Here is a 13,919-nt window from a genome sequence, read left to right as displayed (position 1 = left end):
CTCTATGGACAGTTGTCTGTCTGGTCCAGCTGGTCTGGAGCATTTTTTCCACTTGATTTGGTTAAGTGGAAAAAAGTTTCGACCACTGCAGGGTTTGTTAGCGCTAACAATTCTTCCTTCGTTGTGATGCAATCTCTTGGAGCAACGTCCTCCTCGCCACTTTCTCTTTTTGTCTGCCATGATTAGTAGTTGCAAACAGACACGTGCTTTCTATGCTGCTGTTGTTGACGGACGTTGCGTTAGTTCCTATCAGTGGGCTCTGTGAAATCAATGCGCCCAGGAAAGTTCCAGTAAAGTTTAAAATGATCAAAATACTGCAAGTACTACATGTTATCATGAAAGTACCTGTTACTGCATGCTCACAGCATGGATATAAAACCACAACACCCTGTTGGAGGTTTTTGAGAGGGCTTTATAGTCAAAATATGTGTGTCTCATTACGTCCATTGTTAGCTCTTTAATGATGTTTTTCTGTCTTTAGAACGCACACAAAAAAGAAAGAAATGTTTCACATAAGGATTGTGGATGATGGGCAAAATTCCCCCAAAAAGTGCTCTTTTTCTTTAACCCATTCAATACAAAAGACGTATTTATACGTTTTTATAATCCCGAACACTCAATCCCAACAACGTATTTATACGTCTTTTTGTGGAAGAGGCAAAAAGAGGTGATGACGCAACTCTGTACAAATGCATTTCACCTCAGAGCAATTTCAAGCCATAAAAATGGCCACAAGGTGGCAGAAGTGCATTTGATAAGAGCTCGGCAGGGATCAAGTGAAGGAAGAATCACATATGACAGAAAGGAGGAAGTGAGAGAGCGGAGGAGTGTAGCGTGCAGATGCATTGTAGGGAAATTTTACGGTATGCACACGCGTGCACACACATGCACTTCATGGTGTTATACAGTATTTGTAAATATATATAATTGTAAAACAACCCTTTTTTGTGTTGTTTATGTTGTGGTATAGTTGTTTAGATAATTGAGCTGTGACAAAAAGCTGATTTTCTCCCTGATATTTTCCTGACACTTACCTATGTTCTACTGCTGATTACTAAAGAATGGAAAAAGGTAGTCTTTTTTCTGATGAAAGATGAGAGTCTAATCTTTCTTTTGGTAGGTTCCATGTTGATATAGCCGTAGAACACAATATTTTGTGTGCCTTGAAAGATCAGTCAAAATCGTCTAAAAGGTTGTCTTTTGAAAAATGGCTGGGATTGAATGAGTTATGCAAATAAAGCATTTTTTTGGGGGGGGTTGTTGAAATCCTGTACTTGTTCACTTAAAAGATTGGTAAGAAATTCATCATGATGCAAAGTTTGGGAAAAAAATAAGCCTCAACACATTACAATCAGTCATTTTCGGCTGCAACAATCACAAAGTTCAGTGGCTTGGCATCTTGGCAGACGGCAGCCAGCTGGGCTCTGTCCGGAGTTCATGAAAATGATTTTGTCATTTTTCCTTCATTTGGATAATAATGTGGATAAAAAACGGGGCCGCTTGCCAGGCGCGCACCGGAGCCAAGAAGCAGTGTGACGCCGTAGGAGCTCATTAAAGAGCAAATCAACGTGTGATACACAAATTAAACACACAAAGCTGCCACTAAACGCCATCCAACAGCCGGCTGCCTTTGAGTGTCCAATCCACCGTCAGGAATTGTTGGAAAGAAACGGACGTGTTGAAGATGCTGGAGGAAATGATCCAATTCTCACACTTTCTGAGCTTCTGCTGTGACCTTCATCATGACCTCTCAGAGAGACCCCTCCCCAGCAGCAGAATTCCCATCACGCAGGCATGCGGTCGTCTTCTAAATGACGCTCTCTGTGACGGCCACCATTAACTCCATCCCACCACTTGGCCTCCTTTACATCTTCACTACTTAAAGGCGCCCTGTCAGAGGTTCTATCTTGCCTGGAGGGGCTGTGGAGCACAGCAGCACCCCCCGAGGGCACTGAGACACTGACGGGCTGACAGATGTATGGGGACTGTGTGGGGTTTAGAAGGAAAGACATGATAGGCTGTAAGTGTCTCACATGCAAGTTGACATCTGATGTTGACCTTAAAACATCACGTCAGACAAAGAGAATGTCACAACGGTCTTTAAAAGCTTCATCCAAAGGCGACTGTGATTTGTTACAACCTCCTTATCACAAACAAGCGCGTTTAGCTGAATGATAACCACTTCATCCACTGCGACGTTACTCCGACAGATGGCTATCTGCGGCTGCCAATCTGCTAGAAAGCCAAGAAAATGAAAGCTTTGACCTCGCCGCTAATAGCCGATGACGGCGGTGACCTCTGTCCCGTACGTCCCGTCTCCTGTGAAGTCCCGCTCCCACGGGTGTGGCGATTAGCACAGAGGTCGCCGCTTTGATTGGCGTGGAGGTCACCCTCACGTCGGACACCCACGTAAGGCGTACTCTGCGTTGGCATTCCGGATGAAACGTGGTCTCACATGAGCAACAAAGTGGAAACCAGCTAGCCAACTAGCCTTCAGTTCAGTCATGTAGCACCTTCGTTGACCTCAGGAGGCACTGGTGAGCGAGTACCAGGGAGCTGTTCTTACTTCCAGTCAAAAGCTGGCATGTTTAGTCTGATTACAGCCCCACTTTTCTGCCCACCAATCAATTGGGAACACTGTGTCGAGTGCCGCCCTCTGGAAAATTAGGTTGAAGAAAAAGTTATAATATTATGGGAATGAGGAAAAATAATCATTTATTGTCATTTTAGTAGCATAGAGTAAAAAGACAAAAAAAAATGTTGTTTTTAAAAATAATAATATTATGAGAAAACAAAATAAAGTTATAATTTTTGGAAAATTAGGTTGGGGAAAAGGTTATAATATTATGGAAATAAAGTCAAAATATTCCAAGAAGAAAATTTACAAAGATTATTAAAGAAGAAAGTTGCAATATTTGGAAATTTTTATATAAAAAAAAACTGAAAAAAAGAGCAAAGAGTGAAGTTGAAGTATTAATAATATGCTTTTTCACCTATATGATAAAGCTGAGATGCAGTTTTTCTATATATACACTATATATTAATGCTAATATATATACTGTAAATCACTTCTTAGCACATCTACATGTGTTGCAAAATATCCAAGTGGCAAAGTTGCATACTTTCATTTTTCACTATGTGGCCCTCTCTGGACAAAAGTTTGAACACCCCTGATTTAGTGTGCTAGAGTCTCCCAAAGTGTCCAATAAGACCGGAATAAGTTGCTTAATTTGTTGCTAAATATAGCAAGAAAGTCACTAAGTTGTCAACACTGATCCCTCTTGCTACGTCATCTTCTTCTCTGGCAGAGCAGGTGTGTTAAGACGCAGAGTTACGATGCCATCTACTGTACGAAGTTCCTACATTCCCAGACAGTCCCATTATCATGTGTGTACGAGCAAAGGCCAACAGGTAGTGCCAAATTTAATCGGTGATTGATTGCTTCATAATTACCAATGTCATGATGGCACTTTCTTTGACTTGATGAGCCAATAACAGCAGGATTCAGGGTTTCCAAAGACAACAAACATGGAACACCGTCCCTATTTGGCCTTTGGGGTCCTTGTCGGAGGAGGTGCGCTGACTCACATTTTGGAAGGAGGAGGCAGAGACAATGAGAAAGTGAGCTAACGAGAACACAAGGAGATTAGCAATGAGTCACGTTGTTCCCTCCATGGACTGACTAACACTTCCTGCAGGTTCGCACCGCTGTATGAGCGCCGTCTCGCTCTGCCGGGCCCGCCGGCGGCCTCGCGGGCTGTAGTAATGAGCGACGGGGTGCAGCGTGGGGGGGCCTGTTAGCCTGGCTCGGCACCGCCTTCCCGCGAGCATGCGTGCCGAGCTGCTGGGTGGCAGCGGATACTGTGTGCGTATTGATTGACATGGCTGCAGCGCTCACAAACGCCACGAGGGCATCCTAAATGATACGGGCGGCTCAGTCTCAACTTCTATAATAATCAATATTTAATCATATTTCATATATAACACATACAGTATATATTTACAGTATAAACTATAAAACATTGAATATGAATAGAGTGTGAAAGTCCCTCCTTGTTTACTTCCTAGACAACCTTCTCTGCATGTTTTGCAATCATGCAAAAACATGACAAAAAAAGTGACAAGCTACACGACGAAACACAAAACCAAACGTTAAACAACACCCATAAAATATAAAATCTGACTTTTGTGCAGAACTTTGCAGTAGAAAGCTCGCTTCTCAAACCCCCACTGTGCTTTGTATCAAAGCCTCATCCTGTTGGAGCTGCTGCCACAGAGTCCCTACGATTACCGTAATGACCCGAATATAACTGTGAAGTTCAGAAACCATTGGAATCATTTCTAGATTTCAAGACTTACGGTAATTTTGAAATAGCATCATAAATTCCATTTAAGTGCTAGTGGTTTTGAATTGTATTGTGTTTATATTATATATACATACAGTATATATATATATATATATATATGTACAGTCAAACCTGTCTTAGCGGCCACCTGTATAGAACAGCCACCTGCATATAGCGGCCACTGAAAAATCCCCCGCAGAAAATTTATGGGCGGCCACCCATTTTGTATCCCTTGGTCAATATCTGACCACATATAGCGGCCAAAATGCCGACTCAAGCAGAAGCTTCATGCACGAAAACGTTTTGTTTTTTAAGCAATGAAGCCGTCGCGTGTAGACTTTAATTACTGAGTCGTAGCTCAGTCACAATCATTCACAAGATCCACACAAACTGTCAGTTATTCCACATAAAAAAGCCGTCTTCTTTGGAGCGTGTTGCAGACAGTGACACCGTTTATTTCCTGGTGTGAGACAATGTGCACTGGTCAATACTGTAATGCCGCTTGTTGTGGGGAAGGAGAGACTCATGTCGCCGCACTTTAATCGCTTTATTAACAGCGGTTTAGTAACCTAGTAGCTCTTTATATTTGGTTTGAGCTTTTTGTGTTATTGATACAAGCGTGGCGTGGCAGTTACCATGGCACCTTTAAAAGGCGAAGCATCTAGTTGACATCACGTCGCTTTCTCCCTTTTTCACCGCCAAGGTTGAGAGGAAATTATCATCGACTCCTAATCAGCCCCAAAAGTGCTGACACACAGGACGGGGTCATGCTAATCAGGTGCCTGCGCTCGTGGCCACATTGATTTCATACTACAAACGCTTATTAATCCCGCCCACGCCTCCTCCTCAATACCGAGCCCTTGCCCCGTCCTCGTCCCACTCCCGCCTCGCTCCTCCCGTCGCTTTAGCTCGGCAGACCTCTTCTTCTTCTTCTATGTGAAAAATGGCAGCTCAGCTCGTTAGGACGGGTTGAAGTGTAACCAGAGACCCTGGTGGAGGTTTCCCCACTAACACTCTCCTCTGCAAATATCTGTGGGCTGTGCAGGCCTCGTTTCTTCTTTAGCTTGCAGCAGCTGGACGTGGTTTTTCCTTGTGATTGCACGAGGATCAGCGTCCCCTCCAGCCTGCTGCAATAAAACTCTACCCATTTTGATTCTGTTTGCGCACCCCCCCCCCCTCCGCGCAAGCTGGCAGAGCTGCTTTACGCCGGGAGATAAAAAAAAAAACCACGGCCAGCATCCTTCCCTCGTTCCTCCAGCAGGATGAGAGCGAGGCTGCTCACGTTTAACCTCCAGCGGGAGGACTCGCGCTCTCACCTCTCTCCGTGCTTTACGAGGCGTGCCGCCGCTAAATTCCTTGTTAAGTCGGAGCGGAGCACTTGCTCGGTCAATCAGGACGACAATGATTGGCTTTTCATTCACTGGCCCGTGTCTGAGGGACATCTGCTGCTAGGATACGCCCACAACATTAGCATATCGTAGCCCCCATACCACAGCCGCTTTTCAGGTCATGTGATCACATGAATTGCCGCCGAGTCCCCGCACATCCCGGCCCAGGCTCGCACATGCTGTGAGGCCAGTTGAGGCCAGCGCTCAGTCTGCTACCACGCCTCAGGGCGGCACAGGCTGGCCACGCCCACCTCATCAATACTGGCCAGTAGTCTCAGATGAACTCGTGCACGAACCAGCGGCTGGCACCAACGCCCAGCCAGGAATCAACCTGCTGACACCCAGAAATGGAAAGTTGCATGAAATACTTTTGTTGGGTGAAAACAATAAACCATCATTGTTTTTATGCAATGTCCTTTACTGGGGACAATGATAGCAGCAAAATCATTCTTTCCTTAATTATAGATTATTTTTTATAGAAAAACTGTTTATAGGTTATATGGTTTTTAACATTATTAGAGCCCTCTAGACATGAAATAACACCCTTATAGTCACCTTTGCACTCCTATTACCCAATATAGTAGACATAATAAGAGAAAAATAGACAAAGACTCATGCTTGTGTGTGTTGCTGTAAATGTGTTCCGGACGTGTGGACAGGAAATGACGCCGGGGGTTCAGAGGGTTATGACCGCGACAGTAGCCGGTGTTAGGGATTATTGTGCCTCTTGTGAGATCATTAAAACCTGCAATAAAAGCCTGTTGTTGTTTAGGTGATCAAGTCTGGTGCTTGTGTGTCTCACCCAACATTATAGTAACGTTACTGACACCTAGTGACCAGTGTAGAATACTACGTATCATCACAACGTCTTTGAATGCGTCTTCTGAATGCCTTATATTTGTATTTTACTTCATTTAGTCATGTTTATGCTTGAAAATGCTTCATTTAGGACAAAAACACGTACAATTTGCTTAAATATGCATATTTTTGACTAATAATGCCCTCTCTTGGCTCCGAGCATGTAAGCTACGCCCCACGTAACACACACACACACACACACGAACACACACGTTTGCTGTCAGCTCATGATAGTGATTTGGCAAAGTTTAGCAAACATATGCTAGCCGGTGGCAGCATTTTTATATGTTGCATGTATAAAAATCGTGCTGTCAAACTTAACGTGTTAACAGAAACGTCCTGTAATGGCACTATTTTTTTGACAGCAATTAACGTGCGCACCGTCCCGTTTGACCCTCGGCTTACGCCGTAGTTTGAGGAACTACAGCGGCAGCAGTTGTAGAGCTAGAAGCGGGAACAAATATTGAGCAGAAATGTGCAAAGAAAAGGGTATTTAAGGGTATTTTGAATGGTAAGTTTGGCTTCAAAGCCCTTGTAGATGGCTCTCTCGACAAGACCAAAGCTATTTGTATCGCTGTGACTTGAGTTGTCACAAAGTACGTCGCTTCTGGGTGAAGAGAGAAGTTACTGGCGCACTGCAGGTTAAAAAAAAAATACGTAAAACCTCCAGCGAAGAAAAAAAACCTGGCGCACTGCAGGTATTTTTTGAATTTTTATTTATACAGTGATACCTTGGCATATGAGTGTGCCAACTAATGAGTGTTTTTTTTAAGATGCGAGCCGCCTTTCGACAGATTTTTTTAAAAACTTTGAACTGCTAGCTAAAATTTGGGCTAGGAGCTGCTAGCGATGACTATTTGGAGGCTAGTGTAAATGATAATGGATCTAAATAGCATTAGCTAGCGCTTTAGCTATCTACTTAGTCACCGGGAAACATTTTCAACACATCAGTAACATATATATACACATTATACTGATGTAATTTCTCTTATTTATTATGGATTGTGCTAAACTTAGACAGGAATAACATCAAATTAGAAGCACTGAATGAATACAGAACCACCATCCACCAGCTTGGTCTTGTTTTTCAGAGAGGTTGTGTATGTCAAATATGGACATTAGCACTCGATAAGGTCATCAGCTCTTACCTTTGTGCATCCCCACATAGTATTCTTTTTTCACTTTTATTGTAAACGGTATCAACAATGCTAGACTTTGATTGGTGAAGGTGCTACTTGATGATGATATCACTATTCTACTCTAATATTTCCTCTACTTCCAATCCCGCTTTGCAGATCAATTAGGACACCTGCCAAATGCAGTTGTTGCTTTTAATGAGGCGTGTTACCTTTGACCATTGATCACATTTATTTTAACTACTGAGCTTGCAGCCTTTGACATGCAGGCTAACGGCGTCACCGCCTACTGCCAACACAGCACTCATGCTGCATTCAAGCGCAACAAGAAAAATATCTTCTTTTTTTAATAAAAGAATAACAAAATAGTTGTGTTCGGGTCGCAAAAATATATAAGAACCCACATTTGGAGATACGTGTGACAATATGGCGACAAATCTACACACCAGCTGCCATGCAAAGCAGTTTGAAAGGTATACTTTGGAACGCCTCTGTACCGTTCCTAATGTTCCGTATAGAAAATTCTGATTTGCATTTGCATTAGAAAATAAGGGAAATGTTTTGGAAAAATAAGGGAAATTCTTTTCGACGAGAAATAAAGCAAAGTACGATATTTACCTGGTGAAAGCAGGAGGACCGACACGTATGGTGTTGCCATTGTTGACTCTGACTGCAGGCTGAAGTTTAAAATTTCCCATTTTCTTGTAATGCAGCATATAATTCCTTGTTTCCTTGATGGTTAATTGGTTCCAGACATGACCGTGACTCAGTACGATTCCTTAAATGGAATACAGTAGTACCTCGCATCACATAAACCTTCTTTTACATAAATTCCACTGAGCATAAAGAATTTATGTAAAGTTTTTGCTTCGTATTACAGAAGAAATTCCATATAACATAAAGCGCCAAGTCAGTGCAAGTCTTTTTTTTTTTCAATCAACTTTATTAATGCCTCAAGTCGGTGACGCCTCAACACTTGGTGACGCCTTCTGACGCATTACGCTCTCATTGGCTGATTTTCGGGCACCACCTCTGCTCTCATCTCATTAGCTGATTATCGGGGCACCGCCTACACTCTCATCTCATTGGCTGATTATCGGGGTACCGCCTACGCTCTCATCTCATTGGCTGAGTTATACAGCACGTACGTGAGTTTGTGTGAGAGACAGGCTTGTCCCTTCAAACTCCTTCCTCTTCATAGTCCCCCTGAAACTAACTTAAACAATTAAGTTAAGTTACAAATTAAAATTTTGCACACAGCATTATCGTGTAGTGTGTGTGCGTTTGTCTGTGAGACCAGCTGACTCTTAGACTCTTTAAGTCGCGTTTCGACTCACGCTGGTTCTCCTCCTCCTTCCTGCCTCCACTTGCGCTCCTGATCAAGACATCTCGTGAACGGTAGGACTGTTTTTGTTTTTCAGTTTTATTTATTGACAGTAATCTTATTTATTACCTTATTTTATATTGGAATGTTACTGTACTATTTTTATGCTAATGTTTTCTTATATTTTCCCACCATATTTGGTGGACTTTGAATATTTTGAAGGGCCAAAGGGGTGAGTTTGGGAAGATCTTGGAACGGATTAGGCTATTTACATGTATTTTACGCTTCGTATAACATAAAATCCCTATAACATAAAGGTTCTCGGAACGGATTATTTACGTTGTAGGGGCGTCTACTGTATTTTGGTATTTAGAGCATAGAAAACCTGTTTACAACCTTCTAAATACGCTTTTCAACATTAATAGAGCCCTCTTACTGTAAATGTGTTCAGGTCCTAGGGGAGCTGAGCGGTGGGACGGACAGGAAGTGACATCGGTGATTCTGTTGGGACCAGCTCTTTTACAGGGCAAAAGTCCCCCCCAATTCTTTAATTCTGACAGCTGTGAAATGAGTCTAGAAGTCTCCACGACAATTTAAAATTGAATTCAGACAGAAGTAGATACAAGCAATTGCAATGCCAGCGCTGGAGAAAGCGATTAGCATCCAGAGAAGGTTTAGAAATCTGAATCCCCTACATTTCATGCTTCAAAATGCTTCATTTAGGCAAAAAATACATGAAATTTACTTAAATATGCATATTTTTGACTAATAACAGGCCATATTCAACCAAGAAACATCATGATTTATTTGCCATGACACCATGTAGCATCATTTCCAATAATTTCCTATGAAATGTGCTCCTGTTAGAATGTCACCATGGCAACAAGTCAGCTGATGAACCCTACCCCCCTCCCTGCACATTGTGCCGTCATCGCGGGCTAGGATTCCTGCAAAGTCTTTTGAGTGTCAGAGCAGGTCAGCTTCCATAGCAGGTCGCTGAGGTTCAGAGTTCGTAAAAAGTGTCCGAAGCTCTGCTGACTCTGCAACTGCACAGGTCCAAACCTCCTCTGGCATCAACATCAGCACAAAAAAAAAAAAACTTCTACGCCAGGAGCGTCATGGCACGATTCCATGACCCAGCAGCTGCTTGTGTCGCCAAGCACAACGCAGCTAACACAGCCGTGGAAAATATTCATCTTAGACGTGTTGGACTGTGTCATGCTTCCAACTTCCCAATGCACAAAGCAAACTCCTTACAAACATGCAACCTCCATTTCTGGTTCTGTCATTAGAGGTGGGCGGATTGATCCAAATATCGATATTGTCCACATTTTATTGTTAATTCACCATGGGTCCAACACGTTGTGATATCTGCTGTGCAATCACAATCACAAAGTATCGGAAGAATTTTAAATGTAAAAAGGAAGCATCCGTTTGTAAAATATAACAAGGAGCAACTGTGTGCAAACAACCAAATGTGCAAAATGAGGTAATATCAATGCCAGGGGGAGTATCAGTATCGGATTGATGCAAACATGATTTTGCAGTTCATTTCTATGTTTATTTTTGGTATGGTGTTGAAATATATTTATATATCGTTTACAAATTCAGTGAATAAGTCCTTAGAGACAGGAGGGTTTGGGGCCTACCTCTCAACATTTGCGTTGGAAAATAGGGGAAATTCCATTTTTTAAATTAAAAGTTAAAACAGAGGACATTTATGGGAAACTATTTCAACAGAAGGGTTGGCATAGGGCAAAAACCAAAGGATTCCTGTCAGGTGGCCCCACAGCAAGTCAATCGCATGAATGATTTTGGCTTTTTTTTTATGCCGAATGCCCTTCCTGATGCAACCTATGTCTTCTGCCATGAAAGGACATTGTTGTATTTTGTCATGTCTTTCAGTCAACGACAGTCCTTTAGCTGTAGTGATGGAAATTCCGTCTCTTTTTAGAGAGACGGTTCTTTTGGCACCGTTCACTAAAAAGAGCCGGCTCTTTCGGTTCCCAAGTGGCTCCTCAAGATTTTTTTGTTGTCTTAAATTAATTTATTACCAAATTATGTGTATTGTGTAAAAACAGTTACTCATATATATATATGACAATTTCTAACTATTTACAATCAAACAACACAACATCAACAAAACACCACACCAAAAAACATAAATTAAAAAGTGCCAAACAAAAAAAAGCAGCATTCAGGTAACAGTTGTCTTTACTGAAGATCGGCATTCAATGGCTCCTCCGTGTGCTGTGTGTGTTTAACCGCCCCTGTGGTGTCTCACTAGTACAGAAAAAAGACAAGGTAAAAACTAATCGGCTCTCAATTGGCTCCCAAAGACGCGAGACGGCTCCTGCCGTTCATTTCAAAGAGCTGATTCGTTCACGACTGACACATCACTAATAAGTAGCTGTTAGTAATGTATCACTTGTGTTTTGGCTAGCTTCTTGTGTCTGGCATAGCAAATGTACATTTATATATAATAACGATGTATTTTTTGTAGGTTACAGTTGCGGCACGCATACATGGACACCACAGAAAGCATCGCTAAAGCCAAAAAGTAAGCCTTGTGTGTGGATCCAGATTTCTATATTGTTTTGCTGGCTGTCTCGCAGCATACAGTCACGTGTTTATATTTTGTAAAAAAAAATAAGTGTGTTGATACACTTACTTTTTTTATTTGCCTGAAATCTTTGTCCTGTGTTTTATTGTGATTATAATCATGATCAACAAATTCAAGACAAAAATCACTCAACGATGTTGTAAAGTAGTAAAACAAGTAAAAGTATTGGTATCTGTGCTACTACATAGATCAGGGGTCACCAACGTGGTGCCCGCGGGCACCAGGTAGCCCCCACGACCACATGAGGTGCCCGCAAGCCTGCTTTTCATTCAGGTTTTCAGTTAATAATGAAAGAAAAGTAGAAAGAAATGCATTCTGAAATACAAAATGTGAGTTGTGGACACCAGCATTTTGTTCATGTTCTGGTAAAACAAGCATATTCGCTTTGTTTGGGTTTAAAATAAGCTCTGAAAATAAATGTTACAAAAATGAGCCATTTTCATTTTGTAAAAGTAGCTCTCACAAGGAAAAACGTTGGTGACACCTAACATGGATACAGTCCCTTTTTTTTTTTTACTTGTTTTATGAACTGAAGACCACTTGTGGTCTTACCTTACATTTGTATATGAAGTACATACATGCATCCTATCCTCCTCCAGGACAAGTTCTGCCACTTTGTTGTAAAAGTCCGATCACTTTCTGGTAAGCTTGGATATACAGTATATCCCTTTAATTGCTGAGCGATTTTTACTTAAGAAAATGTTAAAAATGCACAAAATGCATTTATAATACAGTTCAATGGACAAATATTAACATTCATGTTATCTTCTTATAAATTTTTTTATTTTCTTATTTAAATTTTTCGTCATTCACCTGCCTCCCCTTGACCACACGTCACTGGTTTGAGGTGTTGTGTTGTTGGCGAGAATAAAGATAAAGACTGTAATGCACGACAAAAGAAAGCGCCGTTTTCCTGCGGCGGCGTGCAGACTCATCAGCGGGCCCCTCACACGAGCGAGCGTCCTCTTTCTATTATTTGCATGGGCGTCTTGCATAACGGGGCGTTTCTTTGCCTCCTCCTTCCTGCGCTCTCAGCTGCTTAGCGCCCGGTGGAGCAGTGGATGATGGGAGCTCAGACACGGCATGATCTAAAAACCCACTGGCGCTTTAGTGCGCCTCAGCTGCCTTATATAATCCCGTGTGGATGTGCAAAGTGCCACGCTACTGGGACTCACGGAAACACACAGAGAGGAAAGATGGACTGTGTGTGTGTGTGTGTGTGTGTCCTGCGTGATGTTTTGACTCCCCGCCTCTCCATGTTAGGCGATGACATCACCGGTGTGCCCCCTCAGTTTTGGACATTTCCCCCGTGACGTCACTTCCGGCCGGGCCTTCACCTGGAGTGACACATTACGCAACATGGCTGCTCTCCAGCGTGTGAGCGCGGAGGAGGCTTATCCACGGCCACCCAGAGGCGGCGTGACGCGCATCCTTGTGCAAATAACAGGTGTGCCACAGAGGAGTGTGTTTAACGCAGAGACATTCACGGCTGCGTCCCTGGCGACCTCCCAGTGCACCCGTGCATGCCGGGAGAGGGCTCCCGTGTTGAATCATCTTGACATTGGGCAGCGTGCGCGTCCTGACATGAGGGGAGCAGGAGTGAGAGAGGCCTGACCCATATAAGAAGGAGGCTGAAATATTTATGGATGTGAGTGTCCTAATTGGCAAGCCACTGGGAGCGCTGCGGCCCTCTCGTCCAATCAGAGCCTCCCATGTCCTCGCTGAGGCGTCAGTGATGCGAGGGCCCCGCTGTCATCGCTGCCTCGTTAGAAGGCCGGCCCGCCTTTCGCCGACACGGTTAGCATCATTAGCAGCGCTGTTATCATCAGCGTGCTCCCTGGCACATCCAGATGGGAGCGAGCGCTCAGAGCGCTAAGTCAAACACTCTAATTGGCTGGGCTTCATCTCCCGCACTGGCACGCACTGACCCACTCCACGACTGTCCCCCCCTCCCAACACCTCCACCCTTATACAGGTTTCAAAACAGAGCTGTTGCCATAGAAACCATTCCAAGATGATGGTGATGCTACATGGCGACGGTGGCCATGGCAACACTCACAAACAACAGCATCGCACTGCACACACTGTTTAAACCCGCCAATCAGAGCGCAGCATGATGATGCTAACAGTGCATCACAACAAGCTGTCAGGGTGATTTTTAGGATGAGCACACAAATGAGGTGGCAGCGTGTGTGTGAGCGGTAAAGGGAGCACTAATCAATAGACAGTGTTGACTGAGCGCAG

General features: G+C 43.2%; 1 protein-coding gene across 2 annotated transcripts in view; it reads right to left on the bottom strand.

Moving 5' to 3' along the window:
• Positions 1-13,919, bottom strand: part of cacng2a (calcium channel, voltage-dependent, gamma subunit 2a) — a 37,668-nt gene that overhangs the window by 6,523 nt on the left and 17,226 nt on the right. The window lies entirely within an intron of this gene.

This window comes from Dunckerocampus dactyliophorus, chromosome 18 (assembly GCF_027744805.1).
Source record: "Dunckerocampus dactyliophorus isolate RoL2022-P2 chromosome 18, RoL_Ddac_1.1, whole genome shotgun sequence".
NCBI classification, from domain to species: domain Eukaryota; kingdom Metazoa; phylum Chordata; class Actinopteri; order Syngnathiformes; family Syngnathidae; genus Dunckerocampus; species Dunckerocampus dactyliophorus.
The sequence above is the reverse complement of the archived record's forward strand: the minus strand, read 5'-3'. Positions and strand labels throughout refer to the sequence as shown.